This window comes from Dipodomys spectabilis, unplaced genomic scaffold (assembly GCF_019054845.1).
Source record: "Dipodomys spectabilis isolate Male_0828 unplaced genomic scaffold, ASM1905484v1 ptg000297l, whole genome shotgun sequence".
Lineage (NCBI taxonomy): Eukaryota > Metazoa > Chordata > Mammalia > Rodentia > Heteromyidae > Dipodomys > Dipodomys spectabilis.
The window spans coordinates 15,262,387-15,285,929 of NW_024870974.1; the positions used below are offsets into that span (position 1 = coordinate 15,262,387).

The window sequence follows — 23,543 nt, forward strand, 5'->3', positions numbered from 1 at the left end:
CCCTGGGAATGGAAGGCAAAGGAAGAGACTAGCCTGGGTCCTTCATGGTATCTCTGAGCTACTCCACTAACCTTGGGATCCGTATCAGTGAATTTTTTATTAAGGCAGGCAGTGATTTTTCTGAATGTTTGTTATTCTCAAGTTGGATTTTTTTTTTTTTCTTGTGAAAGGTAGAAACCCAGTGTTGAATTGCTTGCTCAATAAAGTAAAAGGAATCTGTTCATGGAGACTGTCAGGAGAGATGTGACGGCCACTGGGGGTTAGGGTAGCAAACACAGTATGGTTAGAAAAAATTGCAAGGTGAAACTTCATCAGTGAGAATTTCCCTAAGACTATAATTGATCGAGTTTGACACTGAACTTGATATTGCTTCCTGTGCATAAGTTCGTTTTTATACTACAACAATGATTTGTCATCTCTAAACCTAAGTCTGCTATATAGACAAGTCTTGTGTTAATGAAAGAATAACAGTAACATATGAGGATAAGGCATTGGAATAACCCAAGGACAGGGTTTACAGTGCACATGGCTGGCTCTGAACTTCTCATATGGACTTCTCATAAAGGATGATAGATGACTTTTTGTTTAGTAAAAGAGATGTCAGCTCTGGACAGAAATCTTGGAGGAGCTTAACGTCTTTCATCCTTGAAATGGAAGCCTATTGGAAAAAGAGGCCTTGAAAACTCTTCTACTGGGATAGGTTCTGATATGCTAAGTGGCACTTCTTTGACCAAAGCCTTTCAGGTTTTTTTTTTCTTTTTCTCTGCAAGTTGATAGTTTGTATTAGAAATCATGGTTCTATAAAAATAGCATAACCAAATTCTGGTCACAAAATCTATATAACCAACCTATACAATTTGTTGATATACGCTTTACGTTTCTAAGTACAAATGTGGTGGCAGTCTTAGCGATTTAATGCAATACAACTCTATAACTTCCTCATATCACTGTTGGACTGGAGTTGGCTCATAGCCCCCCAAGCAAGGAGACTTGGATTCACTATATCATATATGATCCACTACCTTAACAATTCTTTTTTCTCAAATTCAAGATTACAGATTATTTCATGGGAAGATGTTCTCATTAAACCTTATTACTAAGACATTACTTCTTCCCGAATTCTACTGGCCAGCTTAACTGCAAGGTCCCAGCAAGGGAGGCTGGGAAATAATCCTTCTATGTGGCTAGAAAAAGATTGTTTGCTCCTCCTACATGGCAAACCACAACAAGCAAAAATTGAATGAGACTATTTAGAGCCTAATAATTTAAGGATCAGATTAAGACTGGCAAACAGAATAAAATAATTTAAAAATTATGTTAAGAAGAGCTTAAGTGGGAGAAAGATTGGTTTAAAACATATTCCATCCTTCACAATCAGTCTGTCACTAGGCTGTATTACTTTGGGTGTGTGCATTCTGATCCTGGGCTTAAATTCAGGGACTGAGCCTGGTCCTAAACTTTTCTGTGCAACACTAGCACCTTAGCATTTGAGCCAAGCTCCATTTCCAGCTTTTTGGTGGTTATCTGGAGATGAGTCTCACGGACTTTCCTGCCCCAGCTGGCTTTGATCCGAGACCTTCAGATTTCAGTCTCCTGAGTAGCTAGGAACACAGGAATGAGCCACTGGCACTCAAAGCCTCATTATTTTTATCTGTGAAGAATTTCACAGAAGAATCCAGTGTCAGTTGTTGCTTGAAAAAGCTGTTGGATTTGGTAACCAGGTCCATAGTAATTTCACATTGAGCTTTCTGGAGGCTATAATCCCAGAGATGTGAGGATTGTACCCTGATGCATCTGGGCAAAAAAAAAAAAAAAAAAAATGTGGGCATCTTGCACTTTTTTGTGTATGAAGGTTTAAATGTCAAAATAACATTGTTAAATAACAAAACAACACTGGTAAAGGAAAGCAAAGAATGAATTCTAGTGGTGAAAAGCAGTCTGGTGGCCCCAAAGGTGGGTAAAAAGTAAGATCCAACACAAACTGTGACATTCAAGGGTGCTCTGGAAGATTCTTAAAAAGTTGGGAAAAATTCAAGGAGAGGGAAGACTTTGGGCTGGAAGAAAGCTCAAGGTCATCTACAGGAGGAATGTTGGACAGAAATGGACCTAAGAAACACAGAGCTGTATAGACTTTGGGAATTAGTTTAGTTGACTGCTCCCGAAGACTGAGCCAATATGAGAAAATGGCAAGTATACTGCATTTGAAGACATGGGGGTGGAGCCCAGGCTTCCTATTTATTTGTTTTCCTGACTCTGTGTAAGTCATTTAATTTCTCTGGGTCTCAGCTTCCTCCGATTTTAAAATATCACTCTCTAAACAAAGAATGAGAGGTAAGAAAATAATCAAATGGAATATGCTGGGAAAAATGGGCCAGGCAGAGTAATCAGTGGTTTGTTTTATAGTAATACGGGGAATTAAACAGCAGCAACAACATGTATTTTAAGTGAACTTTAGAAGAAGCAAAAAAGAACCAATGTGACTTTTATAAAAATCAATGAACTTGGGAAATGAAATAACTGTGGTGGGAAAAGGTTTTTTTTTTAATGTACTTGCCTGTAAGCAAAACACAAATAAACAAAGACATCAGAAGCTTTACTTATATGTCTTCAAAAGAATAAAACTGTCTTAAGATATCTGGGAAAAATTAAAATACAACAAAACCAAAAATTATCATGAGAGAATTCTAGTACAGTTGAAAGATCAGTATTTTGGAAGATAAAGATCTTAAAAAAAGTTACTGTAGAACCTTACTGTTAAGAAGTTAGTCACATTAATTAAAGATCATTTGATAAATTACAATTATTCTTATTTTGGAAAGCCATGTATCAAACGTGCCTTATTTGATAGCATTACCCGAATTTCATTGTTCAAATGTGGACTACAAAAGGATACTGAAAACTTATTTCAGAGATCAGGTATTCAAATAACAATATGCTCCACAAATGGCTAGCTGACATATGAAAAGATCCTCAGTAGTGTCAGTCACTGGGAAAATGTAATTTAACACCAAAGTGAGACACTACTGCACATCCACTCAGCTGCAAAAATGAAAAGGGTGGACAATACTGAGTGTTGTGAGGAGTGGAGCAATGGGACTCATACCTGGCTAGTGCTGTGAGGGTGTTACCTTAGAAGAAGACAGTATAGCATTATTTATTCAAGTTTATGATACCTTCCCAAGTATAGACCATACAGAAACTGATGTAGATGGTGGATGGATACATATCTGAGGAATGCTGACAACATTTATTATAACTCCAAACTAAACAAGCAGACATCACTAACAGAATTCCTAAACTGTCACATATTGGTACAACAGAACACTGTAATAGATGGCAATTTAAGTGTATGAATTACAGCTGTATGAACAACCCAAATAGCCAATGGATTAAAACAATGTTAAGCAAATGCAACAAACATAATAGATTATATATTACGTTACATTTACATGAAGTCCAAGAGACAGGGCAAAACTAAACAATATATTGCTTAGGGATGAATGTTTGTGGTAAAACAATAGAAATACTATAGTTACTTTATGCATTTAAAATATTTGACAATAAAAATATATTTTTTTTGTTGGTTGTGGGGGCTGAACTCTGGGTCTGAGCACTGTCCCTCAACTCTTCAGCTCAAGGCTAGGGCTCTACCACTTGAGCCACAGCGCCATTTCTGGCCCTTTCTCTTTATGTGGTGCTGAGGAATTGAACCCAGGGCCTCATGCATGCTAGGCAAGCACTCTACCACTAAGCCACTTTCCCAGCCCTGGTTTCTTTTGAATTATGAATTAACTAGTTGATCTGTCCTCTAGAGTTATAAGCAATATGAGAATCAGAGCCAACAAGATGTTGAACAAGTTAGAAATCTATGCACTTCCTCCTCCCCAGTGTTCCTCCTCCCCAGTGGCTAGTTGCAGCTGTTTTCCTGAGTTAGCTGTTAGGGTTCTCAGGCGGAACTACTGGAGGTTCCAAGTTCAAAACATAGTCCTCAGAATTCTAGCCCTTTAAAAATTTCTGTTCCTAGAAAATTACACTTACAGGCCTTTGAAAAACTTTGTGAGATTTTGATGTGTAATTCTCAGTAGTAGCACATGTGTATAAAGGGTCTTATTAAAATTGATCTCTTGGAATAATAAAACCATTTTTGGGGTTTTTATTTTTTAAAGAAAAACTGTCGGGCACACTTTTTGGAGGTGTTCTCCGCTGGGTGATACAGCTCTGCTGTCTGTATTCTTTCGATTCAAAGCCCACAAAGTTAAACTATGTGGTGCTCAGCTTCACCAAAGTTTAAATTTGTGTCTTATTCCTTTAATTTCTGCTCAGTGTCAAAACAGAGCAAAACTGGAAGACTGTCAGAAGCAAAGGAAAAAAAAAAGATTCTGCTGCCACTGACCGTAGATCTGATTTCCTGTTAATGTAATCTGGGGTGCTGGTCACACAGAGGCGGTCAAATCTAGGGAATTAAGGCAGATGATCAGCCTGGCACTTGGAACTTTAGGTGAAGGGCAAAATGGTCAGGTTCAACTTTTGGGTGTCTCCTTGCTTTTGCAGCATCCTTCTCCCCTCCCCTTCTCATCCACTTTTCCTGCAGCACTTTAATAAAAACTAGTTGTTAAATCACCCATTAGAAGTTTCCCTGGCCTATTGCTTGCACATACATGGTGATGGGAGTGCAGAAACACTGAGCCTCTCGACTCTATTACACACTTGTTCCTATTTCCCTACCTCAGGTGGAGACTTGTAATATCCATCACAGCGGCTCCCAAGCCTTGGTTTTTGTTTTTTTCCTTTTCTTCATTGCTGCTGCTTTAGTCTCATGCTCACACTACTCAGCAGAACAGGTTTGACACATAGTTTTGAGGGTGGTTGTCCTTTCAAAATATTCCTAGAGAACTACACTACATTCCATGAGTTGTTTTTGAATTTTTTTAAACTTGAATTTACTTTCCAGGACAGCAACATCGCTGGTTAACTGGCAAACTGCAATGATATTTATTTCACAAATAGTTCAGTCAGGCCTGAGGCACAGGCCAAAATTTCTAGACGACTGCAAGGGGCAATGACAAAAAACCCCCAACAAACCAAGATCCGGCTCTCCAAAGCCCCAAACAGTAAACAGAGTGACTCTTAAATGGCAGCCACTACTACATTTTCTCTTGGAAATACAGTCGAAATTCCCTCTGTGATACCTAGGAGGAGGAATCTCTCTTCAGACCCCCTCCCCCGCCCCGACAATTCGCCTCCTTCTTCCGGAACACCAAGGTGGTGACTCCGTACTCAAGTCGCACTCGTTTCCTTTCCCCGGCTAGGGGGCTGGGGGAACGGGGGGGGGGGGGGGGAAGGTGGAGGGGGAGCCTCGCGGCTCGCATCTTCGCCACGTGCTTGCACCTCCATCATCTCCGAGCTCCACTAGTGCGGTTCACTCATTCATTCACTCACTCACTCATTCATTCGCCGAGTAAACATCTGCTCGGCCGACCACAAGTCTTCCGCCGCGAGGTCTCGCGCCACCACACGGGAAGGGTGGGGCGCCCGCTCCCCGGAGCAGGTGCACCCACCCGGGCTGCCAGACCACTTCTCCATCGATCCGGCGTTTCGAGGTCCCGGTGGTGGCCGAATGCCTCACCTCGGGGTGGTGCGCGACGGAGTCCGGCCGCGCGGCCCGGGCCTCCGCTCGCAGGTGGCGCAGCCCCCACCTTCCCCGGAGGAAACCGCCGCCGAACAACCTCTCCCCGCCGCCCTCGGGTCAGGGGCGAGGTCGGGCGGCGGCTCCGGCTCCGCCGGGCTCCTCCCCTTCCTCTCTTCAGTTCTGACGCGGTCGTGGAGGCGGTGGCGGCGGCCGCGGTGGAGGCGGCGGCGGCGGCGGCGGCGGCGGCGGCCGCAGCGGCGAGTCCCGCGGCCCGAGGCGCACCCACCCGCTCGCCGATCTTCGACTTCCTCTTCCCTTCAAACGTCATCAAGAAGCGCCGGAGTCGCCCAGGGCGGGGTGGCTGGAGTGGAGGGAAAAAAGGCCAGCGGTGGAAGCCTCGGAGCGGAAAGAGAAGGGAGGGGGCGGAGAGTGGTTGCTAGGCGACTTGCGTCATCCGCCTGCGCCGCTCTCCTCCCGCCCCTCTCTCTGGAGTGAGGCGAGAGCTCCGCACCGAGCGAGGCAGACAGCGAGCGGAGCTTCGGGCGCCACCGCCGCCGCCGCCGCTGCCGCCGCCGCCGAGGTAGTGAGCGCGAGAGGGCATCTGAGGGACCCGGCCACCGTGCGCTGGCCGCCGCCGAGACCTCTGCCCCAACCCGGGCCAGCGGGAGCTGCGGCCGCCCTCCTCTTCCCCCCCTTCACCTTCCCGGCCGGCAGCGGCGGCTGCACACGCCGGAGCCGGAGCCCGAGCCGGAGCCGGAGCCGGAGCCGGCGGCAGGGGGGCAGGGAGGCGGCTGCCGCGCTCGGCCGGGACTGGTAGCTACTTCGCGGTGAGAGGACGCTGAGGCGGGGCTGGAATCGCTGCCTCGTCCCGGGGCTTGGGGCGAAGGACCCCCAAGGTGTCGGGAGGGGGGTCCCAGCCGCCGCGACACATGCGGGAGCCGGGAGCGGGGGCGGCGCCGAGCGGAGCCGGCCGGGTCCCCAGCCTCGCCGCTACCTCAGCCACCCGCCCGGGGCCGTAGCATCGCGCTCCGAAGTGTATGAGTCGGAACCCCAAGCCGGGCAGCCACCCCCCGCCCTGGGGGGCGGGGACCCCGATGTGAAGCGGCGGCGGGGAGAGCCGGACCGGCGCCGTCGTCCTTTCCCTACCTTCCCCTCCCCTCCACCCCCTCCGGGGGGGGTCTTCTCCCTCGGCCAGCCGCCGGCCCCCCGGCTCCTCGGCTGGACTCCGGGAGTTCTTAGAGCCCCCTCCCCCGCCCCAGCCCTCCGGGCGGCGGGGCCGGGGGGGAACCGGGGGGCCGGCTGCAGCCTCCGCCCAGAGGAAACTTTATAAAAACAAAATCCGGAGCTTTCCAAACGTGACTGTCCCGGGACAAGTGGCCCTGGACGGGCCGGAGCCCCAGCCTGAGACCCAGGAAGAGGAAAAGAGGAGGTGAGAGGGACCGCCGCCACCTCCGCTGGCCGCGCGGAAGAGACCGGGGTGGCCGGCCGACGGAGCCACGGCAGCACCGCTTCTTGCACAGTTCCGCGCCCAGCCTTCCCCAGCTGTCCCCGCGGTCCCAAGGAGGAAGGGAACTCCAGCTACTTTCTTGGCGCTGCGGCTCATCCCCACAGCGTGAGTAGCCTCGGGAGGGTGAACGGCGGGATGGAAAGTGGGAGTTGCCGCAGCTGGTTGTGAGTTTTTTTTTTTGGCGGGGGGGGGGGGGTGGGGGGAGGTTGGAGTGTGTTGCCGGAGGGTTGGTGTGTAGAGGTGAGAAGATCTCTTGTGTCCCTTTCTTTGGCACAGAAGAGAAGACAGTAGGTAGCTCTGTGCTTTGTAAACCTCGTAGCTTGCAGGGTACAGGATGATCTTTGAGGAGTTCTGACTGCTCCAGAGTGGGAATACGCACCTTTCTTCTGGCAAGTAATTGGCAAATGGAAATTGAGGAAGCCATAGCCTCTGTGCGCACAAAGGATATCTCTGTACTGTACCTTTTCCTGCTACACCGGCTGTGATATAGCGTGGCAGTTGTTTCTGGGCAACACTTTTGGATTCCCACGTGGGAACCACTTACAGTCTGAACCCTCGAAAGTAAAAGAAAAACACTTTTTTCCTTTTAGTTTTCCTTGAGAGGATAACTGATTTGTTTTTTCATATTAGTACCTATTGGTATAAGGTTTTCTTTATCACTTCCTGACTCCACAATTCCTCTTTATAAGAGGACTCCAACAGATTTAAGTTGCTTAGGAAATTCAGTTCTTAATCACTACTGACTGGGGACTTATAATGGGGACAGAGCTGACTGTCTTTGTCATTTTATAAAAGTTGCTACCCTTGCCCTTTCATCCAACAACTTTTTTTTTTTTTTTTTTTGAGTGATGGTGTTTTACTTGACAGCAGTTTTTTTTTTTCTTGTGAATATGGTGTGAGACTGATTATATTTACCTCTCAGTTAAGAATGTTTTTTTTCCCCCCCCTATTACTTTAAAGTTGAAGGCTATAAAATTTTTGACTTGTATTCTAGGTATTTTCTCAGGGTACCAAAGTAAAAGTGTGTAAAATAATTAATGCTGGTTACCCGGTGGCTTCTACCTGTAACCCTAGCTTACTCAAGAGGCTGAGATCTGAGCATCCTTTAGAGGTCAGCCCATCCCAGGGAGGGAAGTCTGTGAGGCTCTTAACCTCATTTAACCCCCAAAAAGCCATGTGTGGCTCAAATGGTAGAATGAGAACACTGAATGTAAGAGTTAAGGGATAGTGCCCAGGCCTTGACTTCAAGCCCCAGTACTAGTATACACATAAAGCAACTACCACTTCACATATTTAAGGATTAACTTAAATACCTTAAAGGTTAAATACCCAGTGGAATATTCTGTAACAAGGCATAGGTAGTGTAGATGGAGAATTCTGGTCCATCTGAACAACTAAAATGTGGACTTTTGCTAACCCTTACTAATTTGCTAGGGTTAGAGATGCTTTGTGGGAATGAATAGAAATCTGTGCTTATCTATTCAAATTTTTCCATTCCTTATCATGAGTGAATTCATTTAAACTTTCTTAAATGTAATTATCCAAAACTTTTACCTCCTTAAAATAACAGTTCTGTAAACTTACTAGCTTTTATATTGTCTTAGACTTACCTCCTAGTTCCAAGATGAGATCGGAGTTTGTGTTTTGTGAAATGCTAAATCAGGTTTGACCTTATCTCTTCCTGGTTTTGTAGATGTTGATTTCTCTACTGTCCTCTTTCTCAGTGCTTTCTTGGAACAAGTTCTTTGACAGTTTTGCCTTGCCCTGGAACTTCTGTTTTGCTTAGTTTATGTACTTTGTTATTCTTAAGCTTTTGTAAGAACCATACATTGTATTTTAAATGAGAACTTGAATGAAAATATCTGGTAGTGGGATGTAAGGTTAGATCTATAATTGGAAAAATTGTTTTTGGTTATGTTTCCTTATTTTATGACATTGAAAAAGTTATATATTCCACTTTTTCCAAAGATGATGGAGAAATCTCATCTTTATAGGCTGATACTTGGAGTGGAGCATAAGTCATAAAACTACCATTTGAGTGTAGCTTGTACCTGTTCAGAATTGCTTACTTACTTTAGGACTTGTATTGCTTTGACTGTAATTTGGTTAACAGTCATGGTAATGTTGTTTTGAATATTTGGGTAGAAATGACAATATTTTGTGTATCTATGTTTGATATGTATATGGGTGGCAGAAGCAATCAAATACATATTGTTCAAATCTGTAGGAAAGGGAAAATGGACCAATACTAATTTAAGACCACTATATACCAGGTCCATGTGTTTGGTTCCTGTCTTATAGTTGTAAATGTAGTTGTGTATTTTCATTAGGGAAATGTTGATTTTGTCCTACACTACACAGAATTATTTGGAGCTGAATCTGAGAATGTATGTTTCAGGGAGAAAAGATCACATGGAGACAAAATCAAGACTTTTAGAATTTGAAGGAATAGAAGACAGGTCTGATTAAGAAGTTAGATTGATGTGAAGGAAATCCCTATAGAGGAAGGTTATTTCTTTCTGTCTTTATTTTGGTTGGTCATGGGGCTTGAACTCTGCGCCTGGGCTTTGTCCCTGAGCTCTTCAGCTCAAGGCTAGTGCTCTACCACTTGTGCCACAGCACCACTTCTGGTTTTCTGGTGGTTAATTGGAGATAAGATTCTCATGGACTTTTCTGCCAGGGCTGGCTTTGAACATGGATCCTCAGATCTCAGCCTCCTAGTAAGATTATAGGTGTAAGCCACTGGCACCCAGTGAGAGGAAGGTTTACTGAGTAGAGTTCCAGGCCAATTTGTGTTTGTGTAGACTGTATATGCTCTCTTATGGCCCAACAAGCAGTTTACATCAATGTTCCTGAGAGGGTAGTTTTAGATGATTACATTTTATCTCAAAGATTAGGATTTTTGTTTTTTTTTTGTGTGTTTCTTTTTTCTTTTCTTTTTTTTGGGGGGGGGGAACTGACATTGTCTAGGGGCTTATCAGGAGGAGGGATGGAAAAGATGTCTTTAATATTTTAGTGTGCCAGTAGTTTCTTGTTAAGAAAGAATTCAGAAACAGGGCAGTGCACTTTGTTTTAGATGTTACTTTTTGAGTTAAAAGTTAGATACTGATAATTTCAAGACAGTGAAATAGTTTAATGAGTGATAGGCTGATAGTGTTAGGAGATTTTCAAAACACGTTTCTGAAATTGTACATAGCAAGTGAAGAACTGAAAAATGGGTATTTTTATTTTGAGAGCTAGGATTTGTGTTCGACCAAGCAAATAAACAGTAAGAGCAGAGACTAGATGAGACTCTTCCTCAATGAAAAAGATATTTTATAAGTGGATAATACTTGAAAAGTATTTGAAAAGGAAGGAGCAGCCTTTAAACATGACCACTGTTTTAGTCCTATGGCATATGATTTTGTATTTTTGGAACAGCTATAGATTTTTAATCTGGTATTCCATTTTCTGAGATTAAGTTCAGCAAACAGAATTTCATTGTTAAAGAACTTATAGTAAATGGGCAGATTTGCTTCCCTATATTCATATTTTAAAAGTTTACCTTGTATTAATGGTCATCTTAAGTTTGGTCTTACTACTACCAAGTGGATCTAAAAATAGCTGACAGGGAATGCTATTTCCCTTGCTTGCAGTTGGTGTGCGTCTTTGTGTCCCATACAATGGAGGGGATATCCCTGTGTTGGCAAGGAGTGCTGAGAGTGCTTTACTTTTTTTGTTTTTAAGAAAACCTTTTTATTAAAAAAAATCTGACATTAAAAATATTTAGACTTTTTGTGGCTAGCATCTGGTGTTGACTTTATAACAAGGATTAAAGATTGCAAGTACTGACACTTTTTGTGTTTTGATTTTAGAACCACTGTAGAGCTTCTTTGGCTTCCTAAGAGAGTATTTGATTGGAAGATCCCTCTTGGGAACAGATAGTTGGCCAGGAGAAAGGTCACAATGATTCTAGGGTACGGGTGTAGGGATTAGGATATATGCTGCGTTGGGACCTTCTCTCTTCCGCTTTCCACAACATTTTCTTATGTTGGTGGAATCCTTTAGATGGACTGAAAAGTCAGTCTTTTAATAACTGTGAGAAAGGTGGGACTCTGATAGTAGGGGAGCGGTAACTTAAGTGTTTTGCCTTACAACTTTGGGATTAATATGAGATGATTAGTCAGCCTTGGAGAGTGTGTTTGTACATGTCTTAGCAGTAGATCACATCAAAGTCTATGTGTAGCTTAGCAGCTGCCCATTCCATTGTGCTTTGGAGATAGTTCTTGAAGTCTTGTGCTCCCTCTGACATCTTATTGTACAGAGGAAGGATTGGCAAACATTTTTTGTTACAGGCTAGTTAATATTTTAGGTTTTGTAGTCACGTGTTCTTTTAGTAACTGTGATCAATGGAATTTGCATGAAGATAAAAACAAGAGGCAGGTTGGATTTGATTTGTGTGGGTCAAAACTTACAGATCTGTGCTATGGAGGATTGAAGATCTACCAACAAAGAATATTGGCTTCATTATACTACAAAGCCAAAGCTGGCTATTTTAGGTGGTCTATCTTTTCTAGGTGAGATATACTCTTCTGTGCAATATTAAAATGTTTATTCATTAAGCAGAAGACCAAAATCATAATGATGAATATAGATTGAAGAGTAAGGGTGATATCATTGCTAAAGACTTGCAGGTAAAGAATAGAGACCTTTCCCATCTATCCAAAGATGGTGTATCGTGATAGATACTTTGGCTTTATATCATGGCCAAAAGGACTTGAAAAGAGGCTTATTGTGTATAATTTTGAAAGGTTCTAAAAATAAAGTACTTTGAAGATAAAAATTGAAGGTATTTATGCTTAGTTTGAATCAGACAAATGTTAGTCAAATTATAAGAACATTAAAGTTTAATGTACTTAAAGATTGCTTATTTATTTATTTGGCTTGAACTCTGGCTCTAGGCACTGTCCCTGCACTCTTTAGGGTGAGTGCTCTACCACTTGTGCTACAGTGCCACTTCCAGTTTTTTGGTGGTTAATTGGAGATAAGAGTCTCATGGACTTTTCTGCCCTGGCTGGTTTTGAACTCTGATCCTCAGATCTTGGCCTTTTGAGTAGCTGGGATTGATTACTGGTGTGAGTCACCGGCACTCAGCTATAGTGATTGTTTTTTAAATTTCAACTGCTTTTATTTCATTCAGTTTAGTCATTCCTCTGTGTCTGGGGGATTGATTGCCATAAGAATGTCCAAGTTTTTTCTATAAAATAAAGTAGTATTGGCATATAACCTGTACATATCCTCTCCTATGCTTTAAATTATCTCTAATTATTCCTAATACAGTGTGAATGTCATGTAAATAATAGTTGTTATGCTGTATTAAGTAGAGTGAGAAGACAAAAGATCTGCACATATGTGGAAGTCACAGGTATGGAGGGCCAGTTGTCTTCCAGTGTGCCTGTTACTTCAGTTTCTCTTCCTCTTCCATTTTTTTGGGGGGGGGGAAGGGTTTGGGGTTTTTAGGTTTATTTAAGAGCAAAATCTGTTCCCTTCTTTTCTTTTTTCTTTTTTGAGACAGAGTCTCACCTAGTAGCTCAGAATGGCTGGATCTCAGTCCTTTAACCTTCTGTTCCCTTCCCTCTCTCCCCCTCTGTCCCTCTTCCCATCTTCTCCCTTCCCCTGTCCCCCTCCCCCTTCCTTCCTTTCTTTTCTGAGACAGGGTCTCAGCTCAGAATGGCTGGATCTCTAACCATAGCTTCCCAAATTGCCCCACCATGCCTGGCTTACTTCCAGAGTCTTGAACCCACTAACATACGCATCATACTGAAGTCACAAGGCAAATTGCTGGTTTGTTTTTTAGAAGAATGCATAATTTGTCAGTCTTTTAGGATGACATGCTTTTTAGAGGACTCTGGAGGGAATAACTTTTCATGGCCTCCTAAGTCTCAGAAGAATTAGCTTCATCCACAGTAGTAATTTATAACTACCCAGGGCTTCAAATCACACACACCTGGAAACAGCAACAAGTTGCTGGTTCTCCTCTCATTTACCTAATAAGATACTTTCAAGGCAGAAGACTTGGGTAAAGAGTACATTTTTTAGCTACATGACCTTGGACAAACTACTTATTTAATATTGGCTTTAGCACCTGTTGATGGGGGAAAACATGTCCTTCACAAGGTTGTTACGAGGTTTAAATGACGTAAGACAACATGTAAAACTTTAGTCTAGTACCTACTGTGTTGTATATGACCTGTCAGTTTATTGAGTCTCATAAACCTATGTGTTGTAAATAAAAGAGTAAAAGTTAGGCTTTGTATTGTTCCATGTGTAAATTCAGGACTTGGGTCTGAAAAATACTATTGAATTACAGTGCTTACAAAAGCATCTAAAGCAAGTATGTGATTCATTAGCACTTTGTTAAATAGTCTTAAAAACTTTCTCTAGTTTTTTTTTAAAACTGTTGTCTTTATAAAGAAATAAAAGATTTTGGAGTTCATTTCTAAAGACCTCAGTTGTATATGGAACAGGAAGGAGGTTTTTTTTTTTTTTTGGTCGGCTATAGGGCTTAAACTCTGGGCCTGGGCGCTGTCCCTGAGCTCTTCAGCTCAAGGCTAGCGCTCTACCACTTGAGCCACAGTGCTTAAGTGCTGGTGTTGCATTGGAGTTAAGAGTCTAAGAATCTCATGGACCTTTCTGCCAGGGCTGGCTTTGAATGTGATCCTCAGATCTTAGCCTCCTGAGTAGTGAGGCTCACATGTGTGAGCCACTGGCGCTTGGCCAGGAAAGAGTTTTTCCCCCCAATCATTGATTGTCTCTATCTCTGATAAGTAACTTTGTTTTAAATTGTCCATTGGGAAATATGAGAATATAATTCAGTTATTAGCTCCTTTAATTTTCAGTCCCTTTATCTGTTGTAGATAAACAGCTTTAAAAGATCGTGGAATTGAAGACTTAATTATCATTTATATCAAATGAAGATAGAAAGAATTTTATTTATAAATTAATTTATATAATTTTTGTTGTCTTTTTCACAAAACTATTAATATGTATTTCTTCTTAAATATTCCTTGAATAGTCCCATTTTTCAGAAATGGGGCTGGAAAGGTGGCTCAGTGGTAGAGTGCTTGCCTTGCATGCATGAGGCCCTGGGTTCGATTCCTCAGCACCATAGAAACAGAAAAAGCTGGAAGTAGCTCTGTCTTAAGTGGTAGAGTGCTAGCCTTGAGCTGAAGAGTTGAGGGACAGTGTCCAGGCCCAGAGTTCAAGCCTCACAACCGACAAAAAAAAGATATTATTGCTTTAAGCCTGGTATAATTATTGTTTTACTGGCCAATGCAAGGAATAAATGATTATTGTTTTGGTATTTGGAAAGTATTTCTGTTTTGAGAACAATTTGATTTTACCTAGTATATTCTGTTTTATTTGATAAAAGCATATATTTAAGGTGAGTATATTAAAAATCTAGCCAGGCCTTATGCCTGTAATTCTGACTGCTCAGGAGACTGAGATCTCAGGATTGTGGTTTGAAGCTAGCCTGGGTAGGGAAGTCTGTGAGACTACCAAAAAAGCCAGAAGTGGAGCTGTGGGTCAAATGGTAGAGTGCTAGCCTTGAGTTAAAAAAAAAAAAAAAAAAAAAGGGCCAGGGACAGTGTCTAGACCCTGAGTTCTAGCACCAAAAAAAAAAAAAAAAAAAAGATCCATAGGCATGATAAAAAATTTGAGACATATTTCTTTTTTTTTTTTTTTTTGCCGGTCATGGGGCCTGATCTCTGGGCCTGGGTGCTGTCCCTCAGCTCTTCAGCTCAAGGCTAGCGCTCTACCACTTGAGCCACAGCGCCACTTCCAGCTTTTTCTGCTTATGTGGTGCTGAGGAATCGAACCCAGGGCCTCATGCATGCAAGGCAAGCGCTCTACCACTGAGCCATCTTCCCAGCCCGAGACATATTTCTTAGCACTGGTTAACTGCTTATCTTCTAAGCTCTTTATTCTCTCAATTTTTTTTCTTTTTTTCTTGTGCTGGTTCTGGGGCTTGAACCTCAGGGTTTTACACTGTGGCTCAGCTTCTTCCACTCAAGGTTGGCTCTCTACCACTTGAGCCACACACCCACTTCTGGCTTCCTGCTGGTTATTTAGGATCTTCAGGAATTGTTAGCCCCAGCCAGCTTCAAACCTAAATCTGTACTCAGATCTCAGCCTTCTGAGTACCTAAGGATTATAAGTGAGCCATCAGCGCTGGGCTTTACTTCTCCAACTAAGGCAAGTTTTCTTTAGATTTTCAGGTAAATGAAAAATTAGGTTGGTTTATTTGTCAACAGCCCTGGTTAATTTACTGAGTAGTTAAAAAAATTTCAGTATTTTACATATTTTTCTTTGCTGGTAGCATTTGGCCCTGGGTCTCTGGGGATCTTAGCATTTCAGAGCTTTTTAAAAAGAGTTTTATAATTATGACTAGATTCTGAATATTTGTGGGAAAAGCATGTTTGATATTTTCCTGATAAGTTATAATACCAGAAGGTTGTTTTTTGGGTAAGAATTTGGGCCATTTTATGTCATTGGTAAGTCTCTTAATTGATTTCCATGTGAATTTGGTAATATTAACTTTAGTAAAGAGTAAGTGGTAGCCGAGCACTGGTGGCTCAACACCTGTATGTAGGCTGAGATCTGAGGATCGCAGTTCAAAACCAGCTTGGACAGGAAAAGTCCATAAGACTCGTTTCTCATTAACCATCAGAAAACTGGAAGTGGTGCTGTGGCTCAGGTGGTTGAGGGCCAGCCTTGAGCAGAAGTGCACAAGGACAGCACCAGGAGTTCAAGCCCAATGACCAAAAAAAAAAGTGGGGGGGGGGGGGCGGGAACTTTTTTCCAATGAGCATTTTTGAGCCGAATTTTTTTTTTATTAGACAACTATAGAATTTTAATGTACTAGGTTTAGAAATGTAGAGAAGAAAACAGCTTCAAGCTTTTTTTTTTTTTTTAAACAACATAAGAACCATCCAGTAGGAGACTAGAAATGGAATGTATAAGGGATTGGTGAGAATAAGAGGGAGGGAATACTAGACACCGGTAATGGAGGGAATGGCTCTGGAAGTTTTGAGGTCTGTTTTTTTTTTTTTTATTGCCAGTCATGGTGCCTGAACTCTAGGCCTGGGCACTGTCCCTCAGCTCTTCAGCTCAAGGCTAGCGCTCTACCAATTGAGCCATAACACCACTTCTAGCTTTTTCTGCTTATGTGGTGCTGAGGAATCGAACCCAGGGCCTCATGCATGCAAGGCAAGCACTCTACCACTGAGCCACTTTCCTTTGGTCAGTGGTCATAACCTGTTATTTTTTGTGTTGTAGACTGGGCTGTTACCACTTGTTATCTACTACCCTTTGAAATGTTGATTAGATGACTGATTATTGTTCCTGGCTTTACAACATCTGGATTCTTTAAATCTTTGAATTTTCATTTGTTTTGGACTATCAGTGTTTTTGGGGGTGGAGGGGTGGGGGAATTTCCTCTAATACCCTGTAGGAGAAGGGCTTGGACAAAAAATTTTTGACTTAACACTGGAGTTTGCCTTTATTCATTGCTGGCCACATTTCTCCAGGTTTGCCTAAGAAGGATACTTGTAATTCTGTATGTGACTTAGTAGCTGAGAGGCAACTTTGGAGTTGATAAACCCAGTTTCCAGCTTGGCCACTTTGTGACCACTGGATAGTTATTTCATGCATTTCCTGTAAACCTTGGATGATAATAATAGTACCTACCTCCCTCATAGGTTAATTAAGAGGATTGAGCAGATAAAGCTGTGTTCTTTCAGCAAGCTGCTTCATTAATAATAAATATTGCAGTATTAAGTTACTGTGAGTTATTTCTGTGAAGTTGTGTTTTTTTTAAATGATGAAGGCATATGTGGTCTTTGTTTTTGAATGTCATTCATAATTTTGTCATTGTTTTTATTTTGCAGCATTATTTACTGAATACCAACTATGTCAGGCATTGATATAAGTGAACAAAGCATAAAAATACCTGCTTGATCCAAACTTTCTGGTTGGAGGAGACAAAGCATACCAATAATGCAAAAATAGATGATCTATGATTTAGCTTATGAAATTCGGTTGTTGTACTTTGAATAGTGAAGCTGCCATTAATTACCATTATTCACCTTTAAATTTATTTATTTATTTAAATTTATTTATTCATTCATTTATTCTTTCTGTTGCTGTGCTTCAGTGTTTGATGGTGGGAACACATAAAATGTGGGAATACATAAAATGGAGACTGAATGTCTCCAACTACAGCTAAATCTTATTTTAAGGCAACCTTAGAGTCTTCATTGTTTCCTTGATTTCCTTACAACATAGATCAACTGTCTCAAAACTTTCATTACTCCAACCTTCTGTTTCATTTTTCTAGAAGTGTTAAGCCTCCTCAGCTTCTCAATTTTTGCTAATCTATATCATTTTCTTCAGAGGAGATGCTAGTCACCCTTTTTAAGGTGTTTTCATTTCTTCCCCATTTTGTATTTTCTACCTTGTAGGTATTATTAACTGAGTTGGTGAGTCTCTCTTTTTTTAAATGTATATTTTTCTTTTCCCTTAAATTGAATTGTGAACCTTTTTAGGTGGTGGTGGGGGCACTTTTCCATTATGAGTCTGAGCTTTCTCATCTGAAACAAAACAAAACAAAGTAAAAGATAGTACTGGGTGCTGGTGGCCTGTGACCCTAGCTACTCAGGAGGCTGAGAGCTGAGGATTGCAGTTCAAAGCCAGCCCCAGCAGAAAAGTCCATGAGACTCTTGTCTCCAATTAAGCTCCAGAAAAGAGGAAGCAGCACTGTGGCTCAGAGTGGTAAAGTGCTAGCCAAATAGTATCTTCTCCCTGGATGTTGTCAGATTTCCCAGAGATAACATAGAAAAAAAGTTTTGGTAGTGAGAACCTTCATGAATGGTAATCTTTCTTAGTGCTACTCTAGTTCTTAAAGTACGACTCTAGTTCTTAAAGTTGGTGCTGCAAGGCTGTTCAGTACATAAAAAAATGTCTGATCATTTACCTGAGATGAATTTGTGAGATTTTGTGGCAGTACTGGGATTTGAATTCCCAGTCTTGAGCTTGTCATGCAGATGCCCTACCACTTGAATCATGCCCTCCAACACTTTCTGTCTTTGGAATTAGGCTCTTATTTTGTTCACACCTCCCATGTAACTTCAGTGACAGTTGCACAGATTTATGCCTCTGTAGTGTGACTTGAATTCTCTGGAATGCAGTAATCTGAATGGTGCTCCCTGAATTGAATTAGCAACAGAAATCTTGATGGTGTTTTCATATTCATTACTAAAACTAGTTTACTTTTTTTTAACCTATAGTGTTTATATATCCACTAGCTATTTTTTTATTGATATGAGTCCTAAACCTTTTGAAGTGTATAGTTAACTGGTTTTAGTTTATATGCAATTGAACAACTATCACTATTAAGTCCAGAGCGTTCTAGAAAAAAAATAACCCCAAAAGAAACTTAGACCCTCCCTACTTCACTTTTTGGCAACTATTAAAAGTTCCACATGCCTCTGTCAGATGGATGAAGTTCTCTTGAGGTTGGTGAAGTTAACTTTTATTGGCTTGATAATAGGTTCTTAGTGCCTTTAGTCGTTACTTCTTTTCCTCAATCATTCCCATTGTACATAGATTTGCTCTTTTGACAGTCTTCAAGATCTTGCATGTGCTCTTTGTATCTTCTAAGTGACTTTGTTCAATAACATCGAGTGTTTGATCTCTGCTTTATCTTCAACATCTAATTCTCTGTGATTTTTTTTTGGGGGGTCGGGGGGGGGGGGTGGCGGTCCTGAGGCTTTAACTCGCCTGGAAGCTGTCCCCTGAACTTTTTCACTCAAGGCTAGTGCTATACTAGTTTGAACCACAGTTCCACTTCCTGTTTTTGAGTGGTGAATTGGAGAGTCTCTTAGAGACTTTTCTGCCTGGGCTGGCTTTGATCCTTAGATCTCAGCCTCCTGAGTAGCTAGGATTATTGGCATGAGTCACCAGCACCTGGCTGATTTCACTGTTATTAAAACTTCAGTTTTATTGCCTAGGCTTTCAGTGCTTTTAGTGTGATTAAGCTCTTTTCCATCTCTGTTGAATTCCTCTCTTTTTGTCAGTTTTAAAAATTATCCTTAGTAGTTGTACAAATGAGTTTCAGTTCAACATGTTAGTTTATGAGTACTATGCATCTTGGTCTATTTCATCCCTTCTGTTCTCTTATCTCTCCCAAACTCCCCCCCCCCCCCCCCCCCCCAATACCTGGTTCCTTTTTCACATATGTACATATAATATTATGGCTATTCATCTACCCTTGCTCTTTCCATTTGTCAGCTCTGCTTTCTCTTGCCCCTTCTCATCTTGATTTTTATCTGTAGATTGTCTTTACTAGTGGTTCTCAAAATATGGTGCTCTGTGATTATTAACATCACCCTTACCTCTAATTGTGAAGAAATGTAGATTGCTCAGTCCCCACCTGGATTCAGTAGTTTATTTTAATCTACCCTCTAGGTGCTTAGATTCATGTTAAAAGTTTGTGTAGGTAGGGAATAAAAGTATCAATGTACTTATCTTTTGTGAAACTTTCTCTTCTACCTATCTTGTAAATAGATTAAGAGTCTAAAGAAATGTGTCAATTCAGCATTTAAGAAAATTCTACACTCTATTCTAATATTGGGTACGGTTCCTGGGGCATGAACTCAGTGTTCCAGGCACTATCGTCCCTCCCTCCCCTCCTTTTTTTCCCTTCAAGTCTAGCTCTAGTAGAGCAAGAGGTCTAGTTTGGGCTTTGTAGTGGTAACTTGCATACAAAAGAGTCTCACCTTCTTCCCAAGGCTGGCTTTTGAACTGTCAATCCTCAGCCTCCTGGGTAGCTAGGATTACAGGTGAGAGCCAGCATTTGGTGTCTGCACATTTTTATATATCTATTTAATTGTTTATTGATTGACTCCCAGTAATTAATATTAGTTGAGTTTAAATTTGTAAAAAGTTGACATGATTTATTAAAACAGCTTATGGGACACATGCATTGTTTTGTAATTTAGCAATTTTTTTTTTAGCAAGAGAACCTAAAATATACTATGGATTTGTGTAATTTAACTTGGAAGATATCAGGGACAGTATTTGATACAGAATTTTCTTTGAACGCAAGGTCTCACATTGGTTCGGCAGATGTTCCGTCACTTAAGCTATGCACTTCCAGTCTTTAATTGTTTAGTTATTTTTGAGATATAAGTAAGAAAACAAGGAATGATGTTAACTTTTGTTTTTGATTACTGAAAGACTTTCCGTTTTTTTTTGCTTTTGGTCAGTCATGGGGCCTGAACTCTGGGCCTGGGTGTTGTCCCTTAGCTCTTCAGCTCAAGGCTAGTAGTGCTCTACCACTTGAGCCACAGCACCACTTGCAGCCTTTTCTGCTTATGTGGTGCTGAGGAATCGAACGCAGGGCCTCATGCATGCAAGGCAAGCACTCTGCCACTGAGCCACCTTCCCAGCAAGACTTTCCTTTTTTGAATCAGATTTAATTCTGGAGTAAAATTTGTGAAATTCTTCCACTATTCAACTAATGAGCAAAGAACACAAGATCTTTACCTGTAGAGATCATAACTTCTGCTATTTTCAACATTCCCATGAACTGGTTTCAATTCTTATCATTGAAATATACATACTAAACAGTTTTAACAACTTGATAACCAGGCTGCTTTTTTTTTTAATAGTCTACTTCAGAAAGCTGAACCCACATATTTTCAGTGTGTATCATTAAGTGGGATAAAAACATGTTTCTTCTTTTGAAATTCCTGGCATAGCTGGAATTATCTGTTGTAATAGAAATAAATTTCTAATACCTACTTGATACTCCTCGACAGATTAAAAAGATCTATGCCATTATTTTAATTGTTGTAAAAATGTACATATTGACAACTTTTTTTTTTTTTTGTGATTGGTTGTGGGGGCTTGAACTCAGGGCCTGGGCTGTCCCTGAGTCTCTTTGTGTTCAAGGCTAGTGCTCTACCAATTCAGCCACAGGCCCACTTCTGGTTTTTGAGTGGTTAACTGGAGATAAGAGTCTCCTGGAGACTTCTCTGCCTGGGCCAGCTTTGAATCATGATCCTCAGATTTCAGCCTCCTGAGTAAATAGGATTACAGATGTAAGCCACCAGCTAGCTCTCTGCAACAAAATTTTTATACTTTGAAGTTCTTTCAAACAAAGCGTACCTAGAGTTCTGTTTGGCCATGTCTTATCATAGTGGCTCTTCTAAAACTAAAAATAGTAATATTTCAAATTTTGCATCTGTTGTATTTTGATATTGTCAGATCTTCATATGATGGGCAGTTGCTTGACTCAGTTGAAGTTCTTTCATTTTTGGAAAGTATTTCTTGTATTTCTCATAATTTTCTAACAAAATTTGACAACAGTTTTTACCATCTTGATCTAAATGTGCCCTTCCTTTACTTTCTCTTGTCTCCGCTTGCCCTATTTTCTTTTTAATATTTCAATAGAGTTATAAACCTAGATCTGCTTAAAAGTAATTTTAAATTCTTAATTCTACTATCAGGTAACTTTTTTTGCCCATTTAGCATCTAAAATAGAAACTATGTATTTGTTGAAAATTTTAATTATATCCACCTTATTATGTAAAAGCTTTTTACCCAAGAAACAACTTACTTTTGCTCTACTACAGCTAATTTTAATTGTTGTTCATTGTAAGATTTGTGACAGACCTCTTCGGTCTCTTTACTATATCTCTACTTGGTTCTGGGTAGGTGTATGCCTTTTTTAATTTTAAAATGTATCCAAAAGGTTTATATACAAAAGATACAAAAAAAATCTAAAACATTGGAAGTATTTTAATTTAGTTATCATTAAAGCTTGCGCTTCTTGTGAAAAATCTAATAAATACATTATGCTGTTATAACTATGAGATGAAAAACTTATTCCAACTGAGTTAGCTAATGGTTACTGATGATAAGATCAGTTTTGTGCTCAATGTAATTTTGGTCAGGTTTGTACTTACAGGAGCAGAACCAAGAGGCCTTACCAATAAAGGAACCTAGAAAGTTGTTTAGAACTATTTATGTTTTTTTTTGTGGCCTGCCTCACAACCCTAATGGATTAAAAGAAAAAAATAAAAACTTTGCTCATGGATAGGATACATAATTATTAAAAATGTGTTTATTAAAAATAATTATTTAAAATGTATATGTTTTTTCATAGATAACCAAACTTACAGCACATCTTTGGATTACCAAACTTAATTTTAGTTGACGGATTATGAGAATATTAATTTTTTTAGAACTTAAATACAAATATTTAATATGTTGCATTGGGATAAATACCTGTTTTTAAAATTTAGCTGTCCTCAGCCCTTCTGTGGATTTATCTCAAGTAGTTATAGCACCAGCCTTTTTTTTTTAAAATCACGATATTGCTGTCTTTTGAGAAGGGCAGGTAATGTTTTTAATTTCCCCAGAAACACATGCAAACTATTATTGCTAGTGCCTAATCCATGCTTCAGTATGGTCTGAAAATACATAGAAATAGATGACTAAAGATTTGCTCCAGAAGTTAGGATGATAAGTCCTTTGATAAAGAAGGAAGATAATTTTTTTTGTTTTTGTATGTCCTGGGGCTTGAACTCTGGGTGTGGGCAACCGTCCCTGAGCTTTGTGTCCAAGGCTAGTGCTGTTCAACTTGAGGCACAGCTTTACCTCCAGCTTTGTGGTAACTTATTGGAGATAAGAGTCTCACAGACTTTTCCTGCTTCATCTGGCTTCCAGCCTCTATCCTCACATCTCAGCCCTCTGAGTAGTTAAGATGACAGATGTGAGCCAACATAGCCTGGTGATAAACTTATTTTGAGAGAATTTGTCCACTGGTTTGTTTCCAAAGTGCATTCTGCGGCAGTAGCCGCTGGAAGTGGTTAGTCCTTTGAAAAAAAGGTTCTATGATTAAGTTGAAGAAACTATAACTAACAATGGCCTCTTGAAGATTCACAATGCATGTTAGCGTATTAAAGATTGTGAGATTTTATAAGACACTTTTTTTTTTGTCAGTCATGGGGCTTGAGCTCTTGGGCCTGGGCACTGTCCCTCAGCTCTTCAGCTCAAGGCTAGTACTCTACTACTTGAGCCACAGCACTACTTGCAGCTTTTTCTGCTTATGTGGTGCTGAGGAATAGAACCCAGGGCCTGATGCATTCAAGGCAAGCACTCTACCACTGAGCCACCTTCCCAGCCCCAATATGACACTTTTTTATCCTGCATTTCTTAAGTTTCTTGGACAGTTCTGTTTCAGACCTGTCTGTCCTATGAGAAATGCTGCCCTCTTGAGGTATAAATTTAATTGCTCTTAAATTTGAGTTACTATAATGCTATTTGATCTTAGCATAAGTTGCTAAGTGCATCATAACA

At 40.9% G+C, this 23,543-nt stretch overlaps 1 protein-coding gene across 8 annotated transcripts in view; it reads left to right on the forward strand.

Annotated features, from left to right (window-relative positions):
• Positions 1-6,108: 6,108 nt before the first annotated feature.
• Positions 6,109-23,543, forward strand: part of Fbxw7 (F-box and WD repeat domain containing 7) — a 113,239-nt gene continuing 95,804 nt past the window's right edge. For 7 of the 8 annotated variants that reach the window (XM_042701640.1, XM_042701641.1, XM_042701639.1 and 4 more), the window contains exon 1: positions 6,112-7,241. The gene's annotated coding sequence lies outside the window, so the exon portion shown is untranslated. Of the gene's footprint in view, positions 7,242-23,543 lie in introns of all 8 variants that reach the window. The other variant, XM_042701648.1, reaches the window with a different exon arrangement.